Source organism: Pelodiscus sinensis, chromosome 6 (genome assembly GCF_052426305.1).
Source record: "Pelodiscus sinensis isolate ZL-2025 chromosome 6, ASM5242630v1, whole genome shotgun sequence".
Taxonomy (NCBI): Eukaryota; Metazoa; Chordata; order Testudines; family Trionychidae; genus Pelodiscus; species Pelodiscus sinensis.
The window spans coordinates 123,833,673-123,859,492 of record NC_143057.1 but is presented as its reverse complement, the minus strand read 5'-3'; positions in this window follow the sequence as shown (position 1 = coordinate 123,859,492).

Here is a 25,820-nt window from a genome sequence, read left to right as displayed (position 1 = left end):
TTTTCTTCTCTCAGCATACAGTCAATCTGTGGAACTCCTTGCCAGAGGATGTGGTGAAGGCTAGGACTTTAATAGGGTTCAAAAAAGAGTGAGATAGATTCAAGGAGGTTAGGTCCATCAATGGCTATTAGCCAGGATGGGTAGGAATGGTGTCCCTCGCCTCTGTTTCTCTGGAGGTAGATGACAGGGGAGGGATCACGTGAGGATTACCTGTTGTGTTCCCTCCCCCTGGGGCATCCGGTATTGGCCACTGTCAGCAGACAGGATACTGGGCTGGATGGACCATTGGTCTGACCCAGTATGGACGTTCTTATGTTCTTACATTCTTAAATGCCTTGCATTCAGTATTGCTATTATCATAGCTCCATATTGAGTGGTGGCTTCTGAAATCACCAACATATCTAGCCGAGTAATAGATGGGAGGTAAAGGGTTCCCATATCAGGTCCCATCATCTTGCCTGTTCAGAGTTGCTCCTGGTGACTCTCACATTATCATCCTCAATGTCCGGCTTGTTGCATGGAACAAAGCTATGTTTTGGGCGATGGAGGAAAGCGGAAAGTTTGAGGCCAGCAAGTTGGCAGCTTGATTCTTGAGCATCGTGTCTGATGGGGGCTTCTTGTGGGGTGATGAAGTCAATCATGTTGCCTCATGCTGTGCAAGCTAGATGGTCACTTTTAGGCTGAGACAACTTTCTACTTGCCAATTAGCGGCTTTGCTGGTTTTTGGTGTGTTTTTTTTCCTGGGGTATTTAATTTAAAAAAATTCTCTGGGCTGAAAAGGAACAATGAGCTCTCTCCATCTGTATTCATGACTTAATTTCAAAGGCAGGACAAGGCCCAGATTTCACAGCTTTCTTTATACAGTTAGGCAGCATCCGAGCTATAGACACAATGGCTACATCTAGACTGGCATAATTTTCTGGAAATGCTTTTAAGGGAAAAGTTTTCCGTTAAAAGCATTTTCGGAACAGAGCGTCTAGGTTGGCACGGACGCTTTTCCGCAAAAGCACTTTTTGTGGAAAAGCGTCCGTGCCAATCTAGACGTGCTTTTCTGCAAAAAAGCCCTGATTGCCATTTTCGCGATCGGGGCTTTTTTGCCGAAAACAAATCTGAGCTGTCTACACTGGCCCTTTTGTGCAAAAGCTTTGTGCAAAAGGGACTTTTGCCCGAAAGGGAGCAGAATAATATTTCCGCAAGAAGCACTGATTTCTTACAGTAGGAAGTCAGTGCTTGTGCGGAAATTCAAGTGGCCAGTGTAGACAGCTGGCAAGTTTTTCCAGAAAAGCGGCTGCTTGTCTGGAAAAACTGGCCAGTCTAGACACAGCCAATGTGTTTAGAGCAGTAAAACCAGAGATCTCATGTTTTGGTCTTAGTCTTCTGTACACACCAGCAATTAATTGCAGACACGGAGAGCACAGATTGAACCAACCAATATCCAGGAGAATGATCAGCTGACTATGGGCATATATTCAGAAATTCAATCCCACGCCTCTTTCTGACCAGGCCTGTGAGTTTGCATTAGGGCAGGATTTTTGTCCACCTCTTTCTTTAATGCCATGCTATTGAATGTCAATACATGTTTTACCTGGGCTGGAGCAAAGGACAATTGATGATCTACAGACTGTAGCCAGCCTGGTACTCTAAATCAGCCAGTGGGGAAAGTCTGAAAGCTACCTCTTAGCTTACTTCTTGGAAGACTGAATATGCCTTTGAATAGCAGCAAGCTATTTATCTGCCCATCGATCTATAGCACACTCGCTTGTGGTACCCAACCAGGTGGTAGCCAACTGGGATGTTGTTATACCTGACAAGCCAATAGGTCTTCTGGCTTCTTTCATTAATATCCTTAGTATTTCACCATTGCAGTTGAGTGTGTAGCGAGGCTTGGCAGGACTCAATTTTTTTTTTCCTAATTTGACAATATCCATTTATTTTTCTGTTTTTTTTACAGCTGCTAAAATTTAAAGGGGGGGGGGGAGGATAGAGATGGGGTTAGGGTGAAATCAGCACTGATAGTGAGGCTTCTTGGTTGGCTGAATGACCCACAATTCCTGTCATCCTGGACTAGTGGAACCGAGACTCTTGTCCGGGCCTGCAAGGAGGAGAATAAGCCAATGGGCCTGGCAGAACAGCTCCTGCCCAAGGTTGGCTCCCACACTCCTGGCTGGTGAATGAGAGAGCAGAGCTGTGCCAGGAAAACTTCATGAGGTTTCCTGCAAAGCTGCGTGGCCAGTGACACCTGATCGAAGCAGGCAGAAGGTGAGTGGATGGCTAAGGTCTGGTCTCTGCAGAAAACCCCCATATAGGCCTAAAAGGAGAAAGTTTAGGGCCCTGGCAGCACAGAGCAGAGAATCCCCCACCAGGGCTGTGAGGAGAAAGAGGAGTCCCTAGCCTCCTCTGTAAATGCCTTTTTTTCTGGAAACCAAGCTATTCAGAAACAGCCACGGAGAGAGACTTATCTCTTCCTTGCAATCCTACACAGAGGCCTCTGCCCTGCCTGGCCTGGCCTGCAGCCTTCTTTACACCTGTAGTGGTTGGCTTCAGCCCTCAGGGTTCTACTCATTTGGCATTTAACCGGCCTAGCTAGATTTTTTAATAGATTTATAAATTGCCTGAAAACAAAAGATTTATTCTGCCAGGTTGTTTTAATGGAGGCCTAAAGATGGGCACTATTATCACAACATACCTAGTGTGAAAAGTTTCTCTGCCCCACAAAAGACGTGGCAGTGTTCCCCCGCTAACCACAATTTAAGCATTCACAGATGAAAGCTGTTGAGAATACAGTAGCTGTCTGCCCACCACCACACAAGTGCACCGTGTGTGTGAGAGAGGGGGCTGGAATCAGGCGAGAGTGAGGAGACATGCAACAAGAGTGCTGGAATGAGGGGTGCTGTGGGGGCTGCAGGTTCCTTCATACACAGTGTTTACTGTTTTGTTTAGTGGCTTTCAACCCCCTCACTATAAAAATTGTTCCAACACATCTTGTGTGCGTAATGTTATCAATCTTAGCTCCGGCTAAGTTATTTCAAAATAATAATGCCCAAAATAACTATTTCAAAATAAGCTTATTCCTCATCCCAAGCAGGAGTTGTTATTTTGAAATACAAGGCCATTATTTTGAAATAACAGGCTTGGTAAGGTACGTCTAGACAGCGGTGATATTTCAGGATACTTCTGGAGAACCGAACTAGCATTTTCCACGTCTTGACAGCGTGCCCATTTGTTTGATATAGCTTTCAAAATAATGGCCGCTCTATTCCGACATCCCTGTAAATCTTGATCCATGAGTAGACAGCGCCAAATTTCAAAATAAGCTCATTCAAAATTAACAGAGCTCAAATTGCGTAGCTTATTTCGAGCTAAAGGTGCAGTGTAGATGCCCCCATAATGTGGACACTCGCCTTGTTATTTCAAAATAAAGGGAGTTATTTCATGCCCAGAGTTATCTCATAGGCTACGTCTAGAAGGCATTGCTTTTTTGCGTCTAAGGAACGTGTCCACTTTTTCAAAAATTTTCTTTGAAAGAACAGACGTGCTCTTTCGCCATCCCTGTAAACCTTGTTCTACGAGGAAATAAGGGAAAGCTTGAAAGGGCACTTTTTTCCAAAATTTGGCGCCGTGTAGAAGCGCCAAATTTCAAAACAGCTTCTTTCAAAAGTAAATCGAAAAAAGATACACAATTTGCGGACTTCAAATTACGTAACTTTTTCCGATTTAACAGTGGCGTCTAGATGCAGCCTTAGATACAATAAGCCATTATTGAAGGAGAAGGGGACGGAGAGTTGCTTTGTGGTTGAGGTTGCAATGAGTTTGCCTTGTGTGGAGGAGTGCCAAGGTTTGGGGCTTATTTGGCATTTCAAAGGTGGTAACCTCACCAGATCCTTCTGCACTTCAGGGAACCCTCCACAACCCTGCTGTCTTGAATCCACTCCCTCTCTCCAGTTACATCAGATCTCCTGTGGACTCCCTGGGTTGCATGGGGCTGGTGACATTAGATTCCTCCAGAAGCAAAGGCCGGGGGGCTTCATGCCCTCTAATTCACATTTATTTCATTGATACCAGTGCAGCTGCTGCAATTAATGTTTACCGACATCTATTGATTTAAATCAAACCCTTCTGAGTGTATTTAAAACCAACCAGCAGGTAGAGCTGGGAGAAATGAAGGAAAATAGAATCTGAGAATGCATCACTTATTTATTATCATGTACTTGTAGATTTACCCGGCATTGACGTGAAGTGCCAAAACAGAGTACTACTCCAAATTTCTCTGTTTTCTCTTTTTTCTATGAGGCTTATTAAGAAGCAATCCTTGTCTTGGTTCACTCTCTTTCATCATTCACTCAATGATGTCAGTTTTGAGGGTTGTACTTGCTTTAGTGATTCTGCCTCTTTTATGTTTGGTTTTATGAGAAACAAGCCCATTCCAGGCACATCACATTTTCCTGGTAAAACCAAACCTATATGTTGCTTTAGGTTATGACAAAAGGATGCTGTATACCAAATTTGGTGGGCCTAGCTATTCCCATTTCGGAGGAGTTCTTGATTAAACCGACAAACAGACAACTCTCGGTCTAAAATATATAGTAGCTATAATATAATGTGGGTGTTCCAAATTAGTGAATGTTTGTCCTGGCACGCCTCTTGATAGTGTAGGTGTTAAAGGACCTTAATGATGTTAGTCACCCAGCTTCAATGGCACTCAGCTGGCTAACACCCTTCTATTTTTTAGAAAGTCCCTGTCTCTGTTCCACGCTACAATTCCTGATATAAACAGGACCAGACAGGACAATTAATATGCAAGAAAACAAAGAGACAATGTGTGTGAGTGTTTGGGTAGATTTCCAATAATTCTGTTACTTTACAGGATTATAGTCAACTAGTGGAAATTCATTGAAACAAACATGGCTTTTCTAAAAGGAAATCATGCCTCAATAATCTACTAGAATTCTTTGAGGGGGCCAACAAGCATGTGGACAAGGGGGAACCAGTAGATATAGTGTACTTAGATTGCCAGAAAGCCTAAGATACAGTCCCTAACCAAAGGCTGTAAGCAAAGTAAGCTGTCATGGGATAAGAGAGACGGTCCTCTCATCGATTGATAACTGGTTAAAAAATAGGAAACAAATGGTAGGAATAAATGGTCACTTTTCAGAATGGAGGGTTGTAACTAGTGGTGTCCCACAGGGTCCGGACTGGGTCCAACACTATTTACGATATTCATAAATGATCTGGAGAAAATGATATTCCATGAGATGACATATGAGGAATATGAGAGAGATCTACAAAATCATGACTGGTGTGGAGAGAGTGAATGAGGAAGAATTATTTATTCCTTCCCATAACACAAGGACTAGGGGTATCACCAAATGAAATTAATAGGCAGCAGGTTTAAAACAGACAAAAAGAAGTTCTTCACACAATGCTCACCTCGAAGATCATGGCTCTAGTCTCTACTAGGGATGTGAATGGGTAATTGGTTAACTGGTTACCCGGTAAGCATTATCCCTAATAGGTGAAGCTTACCTGGTGACAGTTAACCTGTACCCAGGAGCAGCCCTCTGCCCATGGCTCTAGACCTGTGGGGAGCTGAAAGCGGAAGTCTTCTGTGGGGCTGGGGGCCAACAGCATTGCATGGGGCTGGCAGAGGTTCCCCACCTGCTGCAACCCATCTAGAGTGCCCTCCCCCCCCAGTTCCCATTAATTGGTTCATTGGTTAAACACTATGGCTATGTCTAGACTGGCATGATTTTCCTCACACGCTTTTAACGGAAAACTTTTTCCGTTAAAAGCATTTGTGGAAAAGAGCATCTAGATTGGCACGGATGCTTTTCCGCAAAAGCACTTTTTGCGGAAAAGCGTCCGTGCCAATCTAGACGTGGTTTTCTGCAAGAAAGCCCCGATCGCCATTTTCATGATTGGGGCTTTTTTGTGCAAACAATACTGCGTTGTCTACACTGGCCCTCTTGCGCAAAAGCATTTGCACAAGACGGCTTTTGCCCGAACGGGAGCAGCATAGCATTTCCGCAAGAACACTGACAATCTTACATGATATCGTCAGTGTTCTTGCAGAAATTCAAGCAGCCAGTATAGACAGCTGGCAAATTTTTCCACAAAAGCACCTGCTTTTGTGGAAAAACTTGCCAGTCTAGACACAGCCTATGGTTAATCAGTTAAACAGGAGTGTATAGCCTTAGTCTGTACTCTTCATGATTCTCTGTAGGAAAAGCTTTCTATGGTAAAAATATGTACCGTGTTTGTATGCCAACCTCTCTTAGAGTTAAACTACCCACTGCCCAATGCATCAATATGAAGGAGGCATGACTGCCACAAATTCTACTACTCCTGAGGTAGCCATTGGCTCCTTTAACCTCAGATGCAATTGCAGTTGCTGCTCCACAGCAGCACATGAAGAAAAAAAAGAAATGGGCAGGGGTGTAAATCTTGGCCTCCCACATCCCAGCTCAGGGCCAAAATCACTGGGCTTGAGAGGCAATCTCTCCTGGCAGAACTTATCATTTTGTATAAATAATGTATTGTTCATGAGCTCAAAGCGTACATTGCATTACTGACATGGAACCTAGGAGGCCCACATTCAAGACATTGATCTGATTTAGGGGAAAGAGGGATTTGAACCTGAGAATCCCACCTCATTACTGAGGTGTCAAATCTCTTTTGGAGTTAGGGAAAAACACTTGTTTGCTGCTTGTGTTATTTGGGGAACCCCCCACCACTTTGCTGCTGGGGGCCCCTTATCCTGCCTGCCTGGCTCTGAGATGTCCTACCCTAACTTGGTGGGGTGGGACTTGAACCCATGATCCTATGCTCCCCAGGGGAGTACCCTATTCCTTAGGCTACACAGGAACCTGCCCCACCAGCCTGCTATGGGGAGGCCTCTTATCCCACTTGTCCCTGGGTCAGGAGGGGGTTTTGTCCCAGTACAGAACAGGGAACATTTTTGCTGGCCTGGAAACTCATTTCCTTTCCTAGTTTACTTCTGAGTGGTACAACTGCTGTGCAAATTGTCTGTTTGGTACACAAGCTTGGACTGCTGCAACTTTGTGGTCCATGATGCAAGTTCCATTGCTGAGGTGACATCTATGTAATTGATGACTCATTGCGGCAGAACACAAGTACCTCTTGTAGTAAGAAAAGAGCCTGGGGCAGAAGCCCTTATTACAGAGGTCTGGTGGGAGGCAGAAGCTGTTCACAGAATCTGACTATGAAGAGCTAGTCATAGAACACTCACACAAACACATCCCAATATCAAGTATCAAAACATTCCGATACCAAGGCTAGTACAAATACATTTCCCAAGGATAACGGGAACATACCGAGCTTCCCTAAAACATAAGGTTGGGATGACAATATGCAAAATAAATGTTTTTATCAAACCAACATGTACAAGGTAACATCAGGGGTATTACTGACTGCTTTATATCAGGATATAAAAATGTCTCTCAAACAGATGATCTTTGGCCAGCCTAAGGGGCAGTGGGAAGTCCTACCACTGACTGAACTGAGTCCATTGTCCAAGGCATATACATGTTAGTATCCTCGTAGAGTCTGCCAGGTGTGATTGCCATGCTTTGGAGTCAGTAAACCTAGCTAGCTGCCTACATCCTTTAACAGGCCTTGTGGTCATTGGGCGGTTTGTTCACGGTCTGCTGTGGTAGCTGTCTGCACTGATGTGGGGCGGCACACAGAGGGAATACACACACACAGCTAAACGTTTGTCAACATTTCACCCGATGTACACGGAATATTTCATCCAGGGATCTCAATTTGCCTTAATTACTCGTTAAAATTAACCATGATCCAGTGAGTAGATGAGATAGGGTTTCAGGGCAAATAAGCACACTGATAACTTTATTTTCTTTATCTCCTTGTTGTAATGAATTGTTACTATGGTCACAGACCCTGTGATGAACTTTGCATAGATGGACACCTACATACAAATTGGGCACATAGCCCTAAATGAATATCTGATTATTGCCTGCACTTTCTTCCCCCAAAATGACTAGAGAAACCTTCTGAAGTTATTGCATTGTCTTAGTGTACATGGTGTTAACTTTGGCAACCAAATTCTTATTTTACTGAGCATCTGGAGCAATACTATTGACTTCAATAGTTATACATATGTTGGCGCTAGTGCGGCTGAGAACAGAACTTGTCTGTAACTATCCAGTTTGTATTCCAGCCACTCTTTCAGCCTGAACTGATCAAAATTTAAAGAGGACTGGACAAAGCACTACAAAATATACTGTAGGGAACAATCCTGCCCTGTTCCGTGGTGGAGAAGCGGATACAGCTCTGCTGACCCAATAGGGCTTTCCCTAATTTCCATGATTCACCACCATTCCTTGTCTCCATGTCTTGATTAAATATTGAGGGAAATCATTATTTATACATAAACCTAATCATTTAAAGGTACTTCAAAGGAAGTCAACTACAAACACTTTGTTAAAGGAAGGCAATGTTCAAAAGATACCGTATCACTGAGTCCCAATTAGGGCAGATCATTAAGGAAATATATTGCAATTAAGTTTACATCCAGTGCATGGATCTTGTTGCCAGATAACAGGAATCTTTTCAATTTTTTTTTAATTTGATTTTATTCTATCATGATTATTATCACAGCGTGAGTTCATTATTTCAGATAAAATATGGAGAAACATTATTGGATTTTGAAAATAAATTAATAAATAAAAAACCCAAATGCACCTAATTAAACAATTATCAGTTCAAACCCACAATTAGAAACCAAAACAAATATAAAATTATGCAGCACTAAAGGGTCTCCTGTCTTTTCAATGGGAACATGCAACTCCCATTTGTGTTTAACTCTTCAAGGGCTGAAGCTGGGTATGCTTATTCTTATTCAATTGGACTGAGGAATTAAAACAAGTTAACTCACTTATTGCTGCTGTTCTGTCTCCTCAGGGACCCAGATGCCTCTGAACTGCCAATCTTCTCCTTCCCGCTCCTGTGAATTCCCTTTTCCCCAAAACACAGCAGGCCCAACCTGGCTCCTTTATCCTGGTTCCCCTCTCTAACTCTTCCCCCTCTTGACATGTGCTCTAATCTCCCTTCCAACTGCTGGAGTGGACACCCTCCCAAAACCCTCTGGGACATGCAGACACTCCTACCCGCTTCCAATTATTGGCTGCTATTTCCACTTACCCTTCTATAAAAGAGTCGGGGGCGGGGGGGCAGCCTAGAAGTTTTTGTGAATTCCAGCCCTTCAGTGAGGTTGGTGGGTGGAGGGGGACTGGTGCATGATCACAGGCTCCCCAATGCTGGGGGGGCCTGAGCCTCCGGGGCTGAATCCAAGCAAGCCTGGGGCTGCAAACAGATCCTGGGCCTCAGGTTCCCCACCCCTGTATAAAAGTCTCACACCCTAAAAGTGCTGGCTCTTTGCTGCTTCTACTCTTCCCCTTAGTCACAAAAGCTCCTGCCTCCCAGCTTGCGGTCCCTTTCCTCACTTCTCTGACATGTGCTAGACTCAACTTGTGACCCAGAAGCTTCCTCTCTCTTCCTCCTGCCACCGGAGACTACAGTCTTACAATCTTAACCCCTCCTGTCTTACATCATCCAGAAACTACCTGCAAACACCAGACAGGGGTCCTCTCATCTCATCTAAGTCCTAATAGCACACACTTTCCAAATGACATACTGTCATGAACTTGGGGTGTGTCTAGAGTACATGGCTCCGTCGACAGAGCCATGTAAACTAGTTTACTGGACATAGTCAATGAAGTGGGGATTTAAATAATCCCCACTTCATTAAAATAAAAATGGCCACCACGCTATGCCGACAATCAGCTGATCCGCGGCAATCAGCTGTAGACGCGGCACAGTCGACAAGGGAAGCCTTTGTCAATCACTCCTGTGAACCACGTTTCACAAGGAATAAGGGAGTGGTCGACAAATGCTTCCCTTGTCAACTGCGCCGCGTCTAGACTGCCGTGCTGTGCCGGATCAGCTGATTGTCGGCACAGTGCGGTGGCCATTTTTATTTTAATGAAGCGGGGATTATTTAAATCCCCGCTTCATTGACTATGTCTGGTAAACTAGTTTACATGGCTCCGTCGACGGAGCCATGTAGTCTAGACATACCCTTGCTGTCTCCCTGGTTTTCATCATCCCATCCTGGTCACAACTCATACATCCGTTTGCGAAGATTGCTTCTGCAGCGCAGATTGAACACTTCTGACTACCGGAAGCTGCCAAGTGCATTAAGGCCCAGGTGCATTTTGATGTCCTTTGCTTCCATTTTAAGGGTGCCACCTCCAGGTTGATTTACCGTGGTGCTAAACACCTGTCTTTGATTTCAACAGGCATTTTGCTTCCTACATTCACGGAGCATTAGTGCACAGAATGTGGTTTGTAGCACAGAGCTCTCCAGACGCTGGGAATTAAATAGTTTAGAATTTACAGCAAGCAAGAATGGGGCATGCTTGGTAATATTCTTAAACTGTTTCCCATTTAGGGGCTCTTGCTGGTTCTCTGTGTGACGTTGATTTGCACCAAGTTGCCTTGCCTGAACATCGTGGCTCCAGGTGGTTACATTTGCACCAGTGCATTATACAAATCCTGAAGGGAAATTCAGACCCCCTGACAACAAATTGTTAATTGGATTTCATAGGCACAAAACCAGTGGTTAAGTGTTTTCACTATAGAACTCTAGCTAGACACACAGGGAAAGATTCCCCCCTCAGCAGAAATCCTCTTTTTCAGAACTCTTTGTTCTCCTGTGAAGTTTCTAGAGTGAGCAGTATGCTACTAGATGAGTGTATACCTGCTTTGGTAAAATGACATTTTTTATTTTATTCTTGAGGGTACACCTACACAGCAATATTATTTCAAAATAACTAGTGTTATTTTGAAATAATTTAGTCCACGTCTACACAGCAGGCAGTTATTTCGAAATAACGTTGAAGTACTGTCAAGCTAGAGGACATCTTATTCTGACTCCTGTAACCCTCAGACTGTGTCTAGACTGCATCCCTTTTCCGTAAAAGGGATGCAAATTAGACATATCACAATTGCAAATGAAGCGGGGATTTAAATCCCCCCAACTTCATTTGCATAAACATGGCTGCCGCTTTTTTCCGGCTTGGAGCTTTGCCAGGAAAAAGCACCAGTCTAGATGCAGATCTTTCGGAAAATAAAGCCTTTTCCGAAAGATCCCTTATTTCTTATTTTCCGAAAAGGCTTTATTTTCCGAAAGATCTGCGTCTAGACTGGCGCTTTTTTCCGGCTTGGAGCTTTGCCAGAAAAAAGCACCAGTCTAGATGCAGATCTTTCGGAAAATAAAGCCTTTTCCGAAAGATCCCTTATTCCTTATTTTCCGAAAAGGCTTTATTTTCTGAAAGATCTGCGTCTAGACTGGCGCTTTTTTCCGGCAAAGCTCCGAGCTGGAAAAAAGCGGCAGCCATGTTTATGCAAATGAAGTGGGTGGGATTTAAATCCCAGCTTCATTTGCAATTGCGATGTGTCTAATTTGCATCCCTTTTACAGGACACTGCCTCATTGTACAAGGAGTAAGGGTAATTGGAGGAAGTGTGATTCTGTTTCAAAATAAGTGCTGTGTAGACGCTCCCAATTTCAAAATAAGCTAATTTGAAATAAGCAACATAATTGACGTAGCTCAATTTGCTTAGCATATTTCGAGCTAAGTCCTGCTGTGTAGATGCACCCTCAAAGAGCTGTGCAAATAACTGCAAGCTGATGTTCTGGCTCTTCAGTAATTCTAAAAAAATGTAGCAGAAAAAAAGTAATTTTAGTTGACACCAATCCAGTTTTTTTGGCAAATCAAAAAGTAAAAATAAATAAATAACTCGTTACTGATCAATCTAAAATGAAACATTTTCATACTTTATAAAAAAAAATTAAAAATGTTCAATGGAAGGAAATTTGTAAATTTGGAATTGAAAAAGACAAACACAATTTTTTGTTTTCAAAACTAGCTAAACAAAACATTTAATTTCTTTTGTCTTTTTTCTCTCTTCTTTTATAAAGGACTTGTTTTATTTCAACTGAAACAATTAGTCAGGGAAAATATTGATGTTCTCAGTCTTATTTTATCCTATTCCATGATATAAGCCTTATGGAGCCCTCATTATGAAGAAAAAGAAAAAGAAAAAGAAAAAGAAAAAGAAAAAGAAAAAGAAAAAGAAAAAGAAGTATTGTCAATGTACCCAGATGTTCTAATGAGGACCAGTGATATATTTGGTTGGCACCATGCTAAAAGACATAGGATATGGCTCCTTCCCATTAACTTCACAAGATGTTTTGCTTGATTTGGGACTGTAGCACTGGGCTCCAACATGACATTTGAATCTTCTCCCTCCCCTGCATTTAAAAAAGTAGACACGCCTTCATTACAAAACCTGTGACTTTTATTGTTTGCATTTTAATGTAGTTCCACTGAAAATCTGAGGATTAAGAAATAAACTCATTAGTTATGTCTTCAGGGGATAAGCACCTTCACCTTAAAAAAATAGAACCCCGTAAAGTTGTCATAAAATGAAATATGAGACATTTTAAATGACTTATAAAAAAGTAACGTTTTGCCAGGCAGCAAGTCGCTCCTCATGTTAGAGTATAAAACATGTATTTAGAAAAGGAGCACTTAAATGGGCCTACAAATACAAATTGCCCTCTGCCATACCTATCACCGCCTCATAAAAAAAGGAGGGGGGAGGGAAGTAAGGGAATTGCACATTTCAAAAGATGTAAGAATATCATCAACTTTTTGGAACTAGAAAATCTCCCTTCTTTTTAAAAGCATTTGTTGAGAGTTGGTGGAAGAGTTAGAAATCCAAGTTCCTTATTCATCCAAAGAGAATGTACAGCAGAGCTATTAACAATGTAAGCCTTCTCTGACATATTGCCCTCCCACTGTGCCTCAGCTTAGACCTAGAACCTCTATGGGCATGTGAATAATTCAATCTCCATGTCCTAGTTAGACTTTAGTTTCTATCTATTCATCCCAACACATTCCCTTCCTTAGACATTCCTCTCTATTTCTCTTACAGTCTCTCTAGTGCCTGTCATCACCGGGTCTAGATATCGTACGTTGTAAAGTGCTATAAAGGATGTCAATCATTGTGAATGATTTTTTCAGTTATGGGTAGCTGGACTGATGCCAACACATAGACCACCAAATAGCCTACAGAGGTTAATAGCTTTCATTCACTACCAATCTGGACAGGCTTTCATCTAGTCACTGGAACTGGGCAAAGACTAGAGAAAAAAAAATACCTGCAAACACTTCTTCAAATAGAAGTCATGCACTTGCTAGGAAAGGATTTGTGGCTCACCTCATATTGTTGAAAAACACTGCTTATGAGAAAGTTCTAGGAAAGAGATGGAGTGGCAAATATTTGCATGAATATATGTTGACATATAAATGCTGCTGTGAATGTGTATTTGCACAAGGAGTTGCAAAGTTGATTCGAAAGCTTTCCCTACATATGCGTGTCATCTATTTAAGAAACAAAAACGTTAATACAGGATAAAAATGGGTAAGTGGACAGTGTGGATATTAAATTACTAACAAGAAGAACACTCAAAAAATAGCTGTGGGGAATAATTTACGAGCACTCTAGGGGCAGCAAGATGTTCACATAAACCACTCATTGGGTAATTCTGAGTGATGAATTTGGAGTGACGTATTTGGAGTGACCTGTAGTAATTTGGGAATATTATGTGTTGCTTTGGTTGTTGTGATGTTTACTGCATATATACATGAACTTAGTTCAATAGTTGCATTGTCCGGGAATGCACCATAGAAGTTCGAGTTTCTTGTATATTCTTCTCTGCAAACACCTGAGAGAATGCAGGGGCCATTCACTTCGATGCCTTGGTTAAGTCCCCCGGCTGCCAGAAAGATTCTTGCAGGAAGGACTCAGTCCCTGTGAAAGGGGGCAGATCAAAAGACTCAAGAGGGTTTAAAGAGAAATATTCTTCTAGGAAACAGGTCTTTGAAACTGAAGGAGTGTCTGCATTCTGATAGGAGGTATGACTGAAACCCGGATAGCCATACCTACATTAGTATGGCTACATCATAGTGTGGTTCAGTTACTACAATGATTCAAAACTCAGATCTGGAACCATGTTGCGACTGCAAATACTCACAAAGCTCAGGAGTGTTAGGATTCGAAGGGCTGCCTCCACTATTAAAGGTTTCTGACCTCAGTTAGACCAGTATAAATCCTGAGTAACTCCATGCCCCTAGTGGAGTTATTCTGTATTTATACCATTTTTGAGGTCTGCATCTGGTTAACTGTACCTAACATTTTATTTGCATATCTTAAATTCTTTTACAGTCATTGATTAATTGGACCTCACAATACCATTATTGAGATGGTAAGTAAATATTATGAGCCACATTTAACAAATGAGTAAATTAAGACAGAAAAACAAAATAACTTTCAGAGTCCTACAATGACTTGGTGTCAAAGCCAGTAGATAAAACAGAGATTTTTGCTTTGCAACCCCTTTCTCAACCACTAAACAATGTATGTCCACCCACCTGAAAATAACATCAGTGCAGGTAGATTTTAGGACCCCCAAATCATAAAAGATTTTGTCAGATCTGTATGTATCCCAAAGCATTGGTATCCTGAATGTAATTTGTAGGGTTTGACCAAGTTGGTTAATCAGTATTCATCACCAATGCCGTAGGTTGAAAGGGGAGGGAAAAAAACCCAGAAACATGAGAAGGAGAGAGATCAAAGGACCAGCAGTGAGAGGGAAAAAATGCTTTTCAAGTGCACAGTAGATTTTCTCTTGCTAATGGATTCTCATCACAAACCCCAGGCAAAAGCAACTGTCATGTGATGTGGGTACAGTATATGATACTGCTGCTAAAACAGTATCCAATGTACACTCCACACAGATTGCCTGGCCCTAGGAAAAAGTTTGGAAACCAAGAGGAGGAGTCAGACAGAACGATTATGGGGACAAAGGATCTAGAGAAGCACAGCTGTTAGAAGGTGAGAGACAACTAGTTAGAGATGTCAGAGAGACCTAAGGGCTAGATTCTAGAAGAAGGTGGCATTTAGGTGACAGGCAGTTGGGTGGAGACATCAAAGGGTTGTTAGGGAAAAGGTTCTTCAAGCATTTATTATTGATGAGCTTGTTAGTTAGAAATGTCATTGGGACCTGGAGAGAACTCCCTAGTGTTATACAAGGTGATAACTAGGAAGTGAGAGTCAAATGGGCAGTAAATAGGATGACGAAAATCAGTCTAGGCAATGGGACCACCAGACCAGATATGATGGAGAAAACTTCCAAAGCGTCCAGAAGTAATGACTGGGACAGAACAGCTCTATGAACTGGAGAAGGTCTTCCCTTTGTCCTCAGTCAAGGAAATATGTTGGGGAGAGGAGGTAATTTTGTATGGGATGAGCAAAGGGAAAATTCGCTGTGATCCACAGTGTGGATTTCTGTTACAGCGTAGAGACCAATTTTGCACAACATAAAGTAACTCAATTGGGGTATGTCTACACATCAGCGTTCTTTTAGAATAACTGACATTATTCCGAACGAATATAGCATAGTAACAAATAACAAGCCTTTATTTCAAAATAATGTTGAGCTGGAGGACTTCTTATTCCAACTCATGGAAAGCTGCGGAGAAATTGGAGAAGGTCCAGAGAAGAGCAACAAGAATGATTAAAGGTCTAGAGAACATGACCTATGAAGGAAGGCTGAAACAATTGGGTTTGTTTAGTTTGGAAAAGAGAAGATTGAGAGAGGACATGATAGCGGTTTTCAGGGATCGAAAAGGGTGTCACAAGGAGGAGGGAGAAAAATTGTTCTCCTTAGCCTCTGATGGCAGGACAAGAAGCAATGGGCTTAAATTGCAGCAAGGGAGGTTTAGGTTGGACATTAGGAAAAACTTCTTAACTGTCCGGGTGGTTAAACATTGGAATTAGTTGCTTAGGGAGGTTGTGGAATCTCCATCACTGGTGATATTTAAGAGCAGTTTGGATAGACACCTAACAGGGATGATTTAGATGGTGCTTGGCCCTGCTGTGAAGGCAGGGGACTGGTCTTGACAATCTCTCAAGATCCCTTCTAGTTCTAGTGTTCTATGTTTCTATGATTCTACGGTAACCCTCATTTCACACGGTGTAAGGGAAGTCAAAGGAAGAGTGTTTTTCCTTCAACTTTCTGCTGTATAGACAGCACCAAAAGCAAAAATTAAGCTATTTCAATTTAAGCTACGCAATTGATGTAGCTGAAGTTGTATAGCTTAATTTGACATTAGCCCTGCTGTATGGACATATCCTTAGCGACCCATTGTGTAGATTACAGAGAAGGGTTTTTCACTTCATGCGTAAACTCTCTCTGATGCTCCCTTTCTTTTTTTTTTCCAGTTCTGGCTTGGATAACAATTTTTAACACACATCTTAACCAGACCACCTACTGTATGCAGGTTTGACGGGGCCCAATTAATGCTAATTAGAACTGGTCAAATGTTCTTAGTCACATATATTTTTTAGTGGATTTTGGAGGGGTGATAAAAGGAGGTTTAAGCTTTTTCTAAAGCTGGTGAAATAGTATTTATGGAATACATTAGAACTGATTGTCATCTTTTGTTTTACTTGCTTCTTTTCACAACATCTTCCTTACTTCCTATTATGCAAATACCACTCTCAACTATAGGCAATATTCCTACTCAATTAGTATGTCTACACTGCAGAGTTTTTTCAGAAAAACAGCTGTTTTTCCGAAAAAACTTCACTTACGTCCACTCTGCAATTGCATTCTTTTGGAAAAAAAATCTAAAGAACAGAGGGGTTTTTCCAACATTGGTAAACCTCTTTCTATGAGGAAGAAGCCTTTTTTCTGAAAGAGCCCTTTCAGAAAAAGGCATGTGTGGACAGGGAAGAGGGAGTTCTTTTGAAAGAAGAGGAAAGAGGAAAAAGCACAGGTGTCCTGGTGGCCACCCTGTCCATAGTAATCACAGCTTAAATGTGAGAGAGCATCCATTCAGTGTGAACTCTATCTTTCAAAAAAGCAGATCATTTTTAAGATGTGCTTTTGCTGTGTAGATGCTGTCTTTCAGAAGTAGTTTTTTCAGAAGATCTCTTCCAGAATAGCTTCTTCCAAAAGAAGCCTGCAGTTGAGCCATAGCTAACAGTGCTGATAGTGCTGATAGTGCTGATAGTGCTGAAAGAAAGAAAGAAAGAAAGAAAGAAAGAAAGAAAGAAAGAAAGAAAGAAAGAAAGAAAGAAAGAAAGAAAGAAAGAAAGAAAGAAAGAAAGAAAGAAAGAAAGAAAGAAAGAAAATAACCCCCCTTTTTCCTCAGAGCAAAATTCAATCTCTAACTACAGAGAAATGAGGGATTTCTTCCACTGAAGAGTTTTGTGTTGACCATTCAAGTTACTAGACAAGTAATCTGATTCTGTATGGCAATTTCTGTGTTTCTTATATAGAGAATCTAGTCGTATTCAATGTCAAGGGTAATTACCACTGGACAAACTCATCTTAATTTCATCTATCCTTCTCCCCTCCACCAACATAAGTATAGTTTTTAAAAGTTAATTCAAAAGTGACCATTGATGCTCCTGGATTATAGGAATCGGATGTATATTACTTGCATTCTGGGGAAGAAGAAAAATAGTGTGCCTGTGGCCAGACAGCCTGCCTCCATATTATCCATCTTATTTGCCTCTCTGAAGCATACAGGACAGAGAAGGAGCAATAATATCAGCATAGTCTATGCTGGCTCATCTGATCCTGAGAAGCTGAAACATAGATATGAGGAGAGATCAGGATATGTGAGACTGCCACCGGCTGGCACCTATGTTGATTCGAACACACAGTCCCAGGAAGAGGAATTTCCCACTGAGAAAACAATGTCCTGTACTTCAAAATTTAATCATCTCAAATCTCTCTTACAAGTGTAAATTAAGTTCACAACTCCCTTGTAAGAACTGGTCTCACAGCAGACAGACCAGCATCAATTGGCAATTAAGATAAGAAAGAGAAATACGTGACCCCATGATTATAAAAGTTGGGCCCAGCACACACTCACTTTGAGTGTCATTCTACCCTCTACCTGCTGGTCGGGTTAGGTGTTTGACCTCCCGAGGTTCTATGGGGACGCCCACCTCGTATTTTCGTCTTTCCTAGGAATTGAGGGACCGGCCCTGGCCTGACATGCTGGAGTCGAGAGGCACAGAAGGGGGTAAAAATGGTACCTGGATGTGGTCCTCTGTCTTAAGTGTACACATAGCAAGAGTAAGCTGTTACTTGGTACCATTATTTCTATTTTTCTATCTTTATCTTCTTTGTAACCATTTTTAAGACCTATATTTTGCTAATAGTTAAGAAATAGAACAATAGCCATTGCAACCATATGATTTATAAGCTTCTTTAATAAACCTGTAACTGTTTAAGCTTTAACCTGACTCCTTCAGTTGCTGTAACAGAACCAAGCACAATTTAAAAGAACTTCAGCCGGTCATAAAGGGACAGTTATAGGAAGAGCTTGGGCGTTTGGATCCGTGTCACTCCCAGGTGACAGGACCCACTGGGGCATCTTTCAGTCTTTCCTCAAGGCTGCCCGCTGCGAAGGAATTATGAAATTCTAGCAGCTGAAATCTAAGATGTAATAAGCTCTTCCTATATAATGGGGCGTCTGTTGGCCTGCTGGCCACCCTCTGCGATGGGACCCCGGTCCTAGCAGTAAAGGCACGGACGTTAAACCTTTTCTCGGAAACATACACACACAAACTGCCCTGACCGTCGGCTGACAGAATTGGCGTAGTCGGCAGGATTGTGCTACTGGTTCACATACAGCAACATGAAGCCTGTCATGATAGACATGGAGTTTAGTGGTATAGAGAAAGGGTTTGCCCAGGAAGGCTGGGGCAACCCAAAATGGGATAGAGAAATGTTAGGAAAGGATTAGGGAAATCCTGAGGAGTTGTGGGTGTAGTTCTGTAAGTATAGAACTGCCTGCAAGCTAAAGAATGGGACAAAGCCTGAGTCTGTGGAAAGGAGCCACTTTCCATTTAGCAAGGAAAACAGGATCAGGCCCAGACAAGCAGGCAGAAAAGGAAAACAGGATCAGGCCCAGACAAGCAGGCAGGTAACAGATAAGATTGAAAGCCTTGTGGTAGGACTGAGAAAAAGGCTGTAAGTACTGGAAATCTAAATCCTTAAGCATACTTACAAGAGTAATATCTGAAACAAGGCCAGTTTTTATTTTAGAGATAAGAAAGTGTTTTAAGAAAAGAGAATCAGAGAATTTAAACTCTGCAGAGAATGGAGAGCAAATGCAGTTGTGCAAATGCTAAAATGGTGTAGATAGAAAACTGTGGTTTCTTTACAGTCATTCTGAAGGAAAAATGGGCCCTTTTTCCAAAGGAATGTCTGTAAATAATCCAGGCAAATTTGACTTAAATCTGTACATTTGATTAGAGAGACTGCTAAAAGAACTCTAAAGGGAGGGGGTTCTATTGGAACTGAACTACCCCATTGAATAAAAAGGGAATGTAATTGTAATTGTTGTACAGCTATATAGAAATAGTGTAAGAAAGGTTCAGAAAGAATGTATGTGTATCTGTGTGTAGATATATATATATATAGTGTAAATAAAATGAAGTTTTAAGGTCCAGTAATCTCCTTTGTTTGTAGGTTTAAAACAGATTGGTTTGGTTTACTTTCAGTAAGACCATTTTAGTCCAAGTTGTTTAATGAAGGTACAGGAAAACTGTAAGCATAAAAAAAAAAGTTACACTCTATGCAAAGTTTAATGTGGCTAAGTAGTGTTGTAAACAAAGATTGCACATTTTCCTGTAAACTATAGAATGAGTAAAAACTGCAAACAGACTAAAATGCTGTGAAAGCTCCAGGAGCCACAACAGGTTGTGATTTCCTTTGTGATGTAAATGCCCTAGCTGGCAGCACAAAGAAGCTTTGCAGGTAATAGAGATCAGAAAGTTCAAATTGTAACCCTCCAAAAGAAAAGAAAAAGGAGGTATTGGTATTGCTATTTTAGTCCCAATAAGAGGTTGGGTATACTAGGAAAAGTTTAAATGTAAGCAGTCTTTTAAGAAGGCAGAGAGAAGACTGAGACAATTGGCAGTTGTAAAAGATGTTACCCCTTTTGAACACAATCTTGCAAAGGTTGGGGCATAGCCCTTGGTCTGATCAAGTGTTAATTGCTGTCCATACAATTTCAGACCTACAAGACAAATTGACTAACTTACTTGTGTATATGTAAACCCTCAACTTCAAAGGAGAGGGAAACAGCTGCAGCTTAACTTCTATGGAAAACCTGTAAAGAGGTGTTCTTCAAAATTGGCTGATACCTCTGCTGCAGACATAGAGAGGTAGAAATGCATGTCCCTCAGTACCCAGACAAAGCTAGATTCCCTTAAGGATGGGTGCTGAGAGTTAAAGCAACTCTCAGATTTATTTTTTGTTTTCCTTCCCTCAGGAATATGTTTAAGAAAAGGGCCAGGAGGTATGAGGCTTAGTAAACAAGCTCACCCTCCTTACCAAATTAATAGTGGACAAACCTGTCTCATTGGGAAAAGTCATTTAGCATGTGAAAAGGGGAAGGCAAAAAGTTTGGAGCCCTATATGGACATAGTTGAAGGAATAAGGAAAGTAAAGCAGACATTGAAAGTTACTAGGAATGTCCTTTGAAAGGACAAAGCAAGTGATTTAAGGGAGTGTGAAGATAAAAGGTGGACTCCATGGGAGTGTGGAAGGAATTAAGTGATGGTTGTAATATGTGAAGGGAAATCTTGTTTTAAAAATGACACCTTGTTTCTTTGCAGCCTCTTCCTTAAGCACTGTGCAAACGATCTATGAAAAGAAGCAATCAAATGTAAACATTTTGTCTATGGACACTTTTGTTAAATCTGCAAAGGACAATTAGGGATTCTACTGAAACTTAATTGGTTAACTGCATAAAAGAATGAGCTCTATATATTGTAACTATTTTGTGGATTTCAAATTAACTAGTTTTATTTTGTTTTGGATAATGTCCTCTTGCTTAAAATTGCAAACAGACAAGGCACAAATTGGTTAGTGCTTCTGTTGGGCATTCAACTCTTAAGGACATTTAACTTTCTAGAAACCAAATTATTAGTTTAGAAATTCAAGCTTTGAAACTTAACTGTCTTTTTCAAGGCTGAGTTGATAACACTTTTGGCTTGCTTTTAAATTCAACATTATATGTGAATACAGGCTGCCTGGCTATTTCAAAGGAAAGTGGACAGGGAAGGCTGTTGCTGTCTCAGCAGACATATCCACTGCACCCCTGACCACAAACATAGAAGGAACAGCTCAGTTTGCAGAGCTGGCAGCAATCAATTAGCTTGTGAGGCAGGGGCCAGTACCATCTACACTAACTCCTAGGCTGTATGGGCTGGAGCCACCCAGTGGGTAACTAATTGGAAGAATAATAACTGGGAAAGAGGAAAGCCTGTTTGGAGATTGGAATATTGGAAATGGATATACCAGCATGCAACCCCACATGCCTTAAGCATAAGTCATGTGTCCAAAAGAATAATACTCTAGCTGCACAGTTAAATAACCTAGCAGATGCAGCAGTACAAATTTTTGCTGCCCAGGTGGATTGGGAATGCCTGTACATTTGGCCACATGAAACCTTGGGATACACAGAAAGCGATGAGCTGGTGCGGCAGGCACATGCCAGGGGGTGGCCTATCACCCACAAACAAGCCAGAGATCTGGTACAAGCTTGCACCCTATGTGCTGAACTTAAGGAAACATATAACAGAAGGGCAATGGTTTGCCAGACTAAGAGATGGAAAAGCACTCTGGGCAACCTGGCAAGTAGATTATATTGGTACACTACCCACCAGTAAGCAAGGGTGGAAGTATGTTTTAACTGGAGTGGAAATTGTTTCAAGAATTGGTTTTGCTTACCCAACCCGATGGACAACAGGGTTGTCTACGATCATGGGACTAAACGGCTTAATAGCCCTGTCCCAACACCCCAGTTTGGGAACACAAATCCATTCACTGCACGCCTACAAGGGAAAAGGAGTCTGGAACACCAATAACCATTACTGAGGCTTGGATTGTATCCAAGACCGGCAAACCTTATGTTTTATCACAGGAAACTGAGGCAATATCCCTGAACAGTGCTCCAGTGGGATGGATCCCTCCCAATGCTGGTGTGGATCTGGGAAACCACCATGAACTTTTGTATATATATATATATACCGCTTGCTGTTATAGCGCTTGCAACTACTGTTGTTAGTTACAGACTATTGAAATGAGACATTGCACTCCAACTCGCCATGGTCTTTTTCCTCATCCCAACTGCTACTGCTGTACCAGAACACCTTACTTGACTCCTCCACTGGACTGGGAATCGAGTTTGTCCCTCTCAGCCCAAATGACTGGTGAAACAAGAGTGACATCTTCAGATGGGGACCGGTATGGTTCGATGACAGCGACTACCGCAGTCCTCAAAATAACTTTGGGGGGAGGCAAGGGAAGTGGCAACGAACGGTATGGGATAAGACATGCTGTAACTAAGAATGTAAATAACTCATGGCTAAATTGGTTAGCCAAACAGCTAGAACTTTCCTTAACTCCTTTCCTACACTCTATTATGACCACTGTTTTAATTGTTTTGATTGTTGTACTCCTTTTCTGCATAACCCTATGTATTGTGCAATGCCTAGATAATGTAGCTATCTCTTGTGTGCACATTTGATACACAGCACCAGGAAAGATCCCTAGTCAATTCCTAGATCCTAAACCCTCTAATCAGGCCATTGGGTACTTTTAAATTCCTCCAAGGTGGGCAAGAGGCACTGGCAAGCCACCATCTTGCATTCCTGGGATGTGGTGTGTCGTATCAGGGGGTGGAATGTGGCCAGACAGCCTGCCTCCATATTATCCATCTTATTTGCCTCTCTGAAGCATACAGGACAGAGAAGGAGCAATAATATCAGCATAGTCTATGCTGGCTCATCTGATCCTGAGAAGCTGAAACATAGATATGAGGAGAGATCAGGATATGTGAGACTGCCACCGGCTGGCACCTATGTTGATTCGAACACACAGTCCCAGGAAGAGGAATTTCCCACTGAGAAAACAATGTCCTGTACTTCAAAATTTAATCATCTCAAATCTCTCTTACAAGTGTAAATTAAGTTCACAACTCCCTTGTAAGAACTGGTCTCACAGCAGACAGACCAGCATCAATTGGCAATTAAGATAAGAAAGAGAAATACGTGACCCCATGATTATAAAAGTTGGGCCCAGCACACACTCACTTTGAGTGTCATTCTACCCTCTACCTGCTGGTCGGGTTAGGTGTTTGACCTCCCGAGGTTCTATGGGGACGCCCACCTCGTATTTTCGTCTTTCCTAGGAATTGAGGGACCGGCCCTGGCCTGACATGCTGGAGTCGAGAGGCACAGAAGGGGGTAAAAATGGTACCTGGATGTGGTCCTCTGTCTTAAGTGTACACATAGCAAGAGTAAGCTGTTACTTGGTACCATTATTTCTATTTTTCTATCTTTATCTTCTTTGTAACCATTTTTAAGACCTATATTTTGCTAATAGTTAAGAAATAGAACAATAGCCATTGCAACCATATGATTTATAAGCTTCTTTAATAAACCTGTAACTGTTTAAGCTTTAACCTGACTCCTTCAGTTGCTGTAACAGAACCAAGCACAATTTAAAAGAACTTCAGCCGGTCATAAAGGGACAGTTATAGGAAGAGCTTGGGCGTTTGGATCCGTGTCACTCCCAGGTGACAGGACCCACTGGGGCATCTTTCAGTCTTTCCTCAAGGCTGCCCGCTGCGAAGGAATTATGAAATTCTAGCAGCTGAAATCTAAGATGTAATAAGCTCTTCCTATATAATGGGGCGTCTGTTGGCCTGCTGGCCACCCTCTGCGATGGGACCCCGGTCCTAGCAGTAAAGGCACGGACGTTAAACCTTTTCTCGGAAACATACACACACAAACTGCCCTGACCGTCGGCTGACAGTGCCTCAGCCACTGATTGCAAGTGAGTATAACTGCTCGTACATAATATTTTGTTATAGTCTGAGAGCTGTAAAAGAGCACTTGAGTGCACTACTCCATACAGTATTAGGTTAACATTTAAAGGTAAATACTTTTACCCAACTTTGCTGCAAGCGAAGAAATAAACCATGAAAACTCAGAACTGGCTTAATGTTTTCACTCTGTTACATTTACTGAGCTGAGGTGCCAAACTTGTGAGGTCTTCAGAATGGTCTCTGTATTGTCTAAACATAAAAACATCCCCAAAGACAACAGCATTAAAACAGAGAAGGAAGTTAGCTTGTGGTTTAAGAACTATCAGTATGATATGGGGGCAAGCAAGCAGGAGAATCAGGGTAGCAGATTTAAAACTAATAAAAGAAAGTTCTTCTTCACACAGCATGTAGTCAACCTGTGGAACTCCTTGCCAGAGGAGGCTGTGAAGGTTAGGACTATAACAGAGTTTAAAGAGAAGCTAGATAATTTCATGGAGGTTAGGTCCATAAAAGGCTATTAGCCAGGGGATAGAAATGGTGTCCCTGGCATCTATTTGTCAGAGGCTGGAAAAGGATGGCAGGAGACAAATTGCTTGATTATTGTCTTCGGTCCACCCTCTCTGGGGCACCTGGTGCTGGCCACTGTCGGCAGACAGGCTACTGGGCTAGATGGACCATTGGTCTGACCCAGTACGGCCATTCTTATGTTCTTATGACTCCACAGATCTCACCACAATTTGCCATCAGACCATGAGCAAGTCATATACACTCTGTCCCATCTGTAAAATGAGAGTAAAAAATACTTCACAGGGATGTTGAGATGCTTAATCAATAAGGATAGTAAAACACATTGAAATTCTCAGATAAAAGGAATCACCAAAAGCAGGGTTTTGTAAAACCGCAGCAGCGGTTCACTATGGTAGCCACTGCTATATTTACCTGCATGGCTGCAGGTACTGATGATCGCAGCTCCCATTGGCTGTGGATCACTCTTCCCAGCCAATAGGAGCAGTGGGAAGCAGTGTGGACCAGGATGCCGCTTCCCACAGCTCCCATTGGCCAAGAATGGTGATCTGCAGCCAATGAGATCTGTAATCACCAGTACCTGCATCTGTGCAGGCAAATATAGCAGTGGTGGCCCACCAGGGGCTATACCTGGCAGACTGGATCTGGCCTGCCAGTTGTGATTGCATTTTGCACGGAGTGGGCAAAATATCTCCACATCTGCTGGATTCACACTATTGGCCAAATTCTGCTACAGCCTGTTCATGCCACATTGGTTGCAGACTGTCTGTAAAGGTGAGAAAACAGTCACCAGAAACATTCCCCTGACAGATGGTTGGTACTAGCACACATGGCCTTCCATGTGGCTTGTTGAAGTTTAAGTGAGTTATAGTGCCCCACTCAGCTCAGACTGAATGATTATTGTAGCCATTTCATTTTCTTAGATATTTTTGCCATCAATTAGAAATAAATGCTTGGTTGTGGGATTTTTTTCCCCCAATGTTTCTTTACACCAGGCACCAGTGAAATGTTGCTGCAGTAAATGCCTGTTGTTTTGCTTTGTAATGAATCGTAAAAGAATGTATTATCTTCATTTGTCTTCCTTCTTACCACTTAAATATGTACGAGATTGCTCTGGAGATGAATAGAGAGAGTAAATAGATGTAATGGTTTCTTGTGTTACTGATGAGAAATAGGCATGCCCTTACATTAGACGGCGGGAAAGCAGAGTAAACTTAGATAACAACAACAGGCAATTGTTGAGTACAAGATTGTGTGTCTCAGT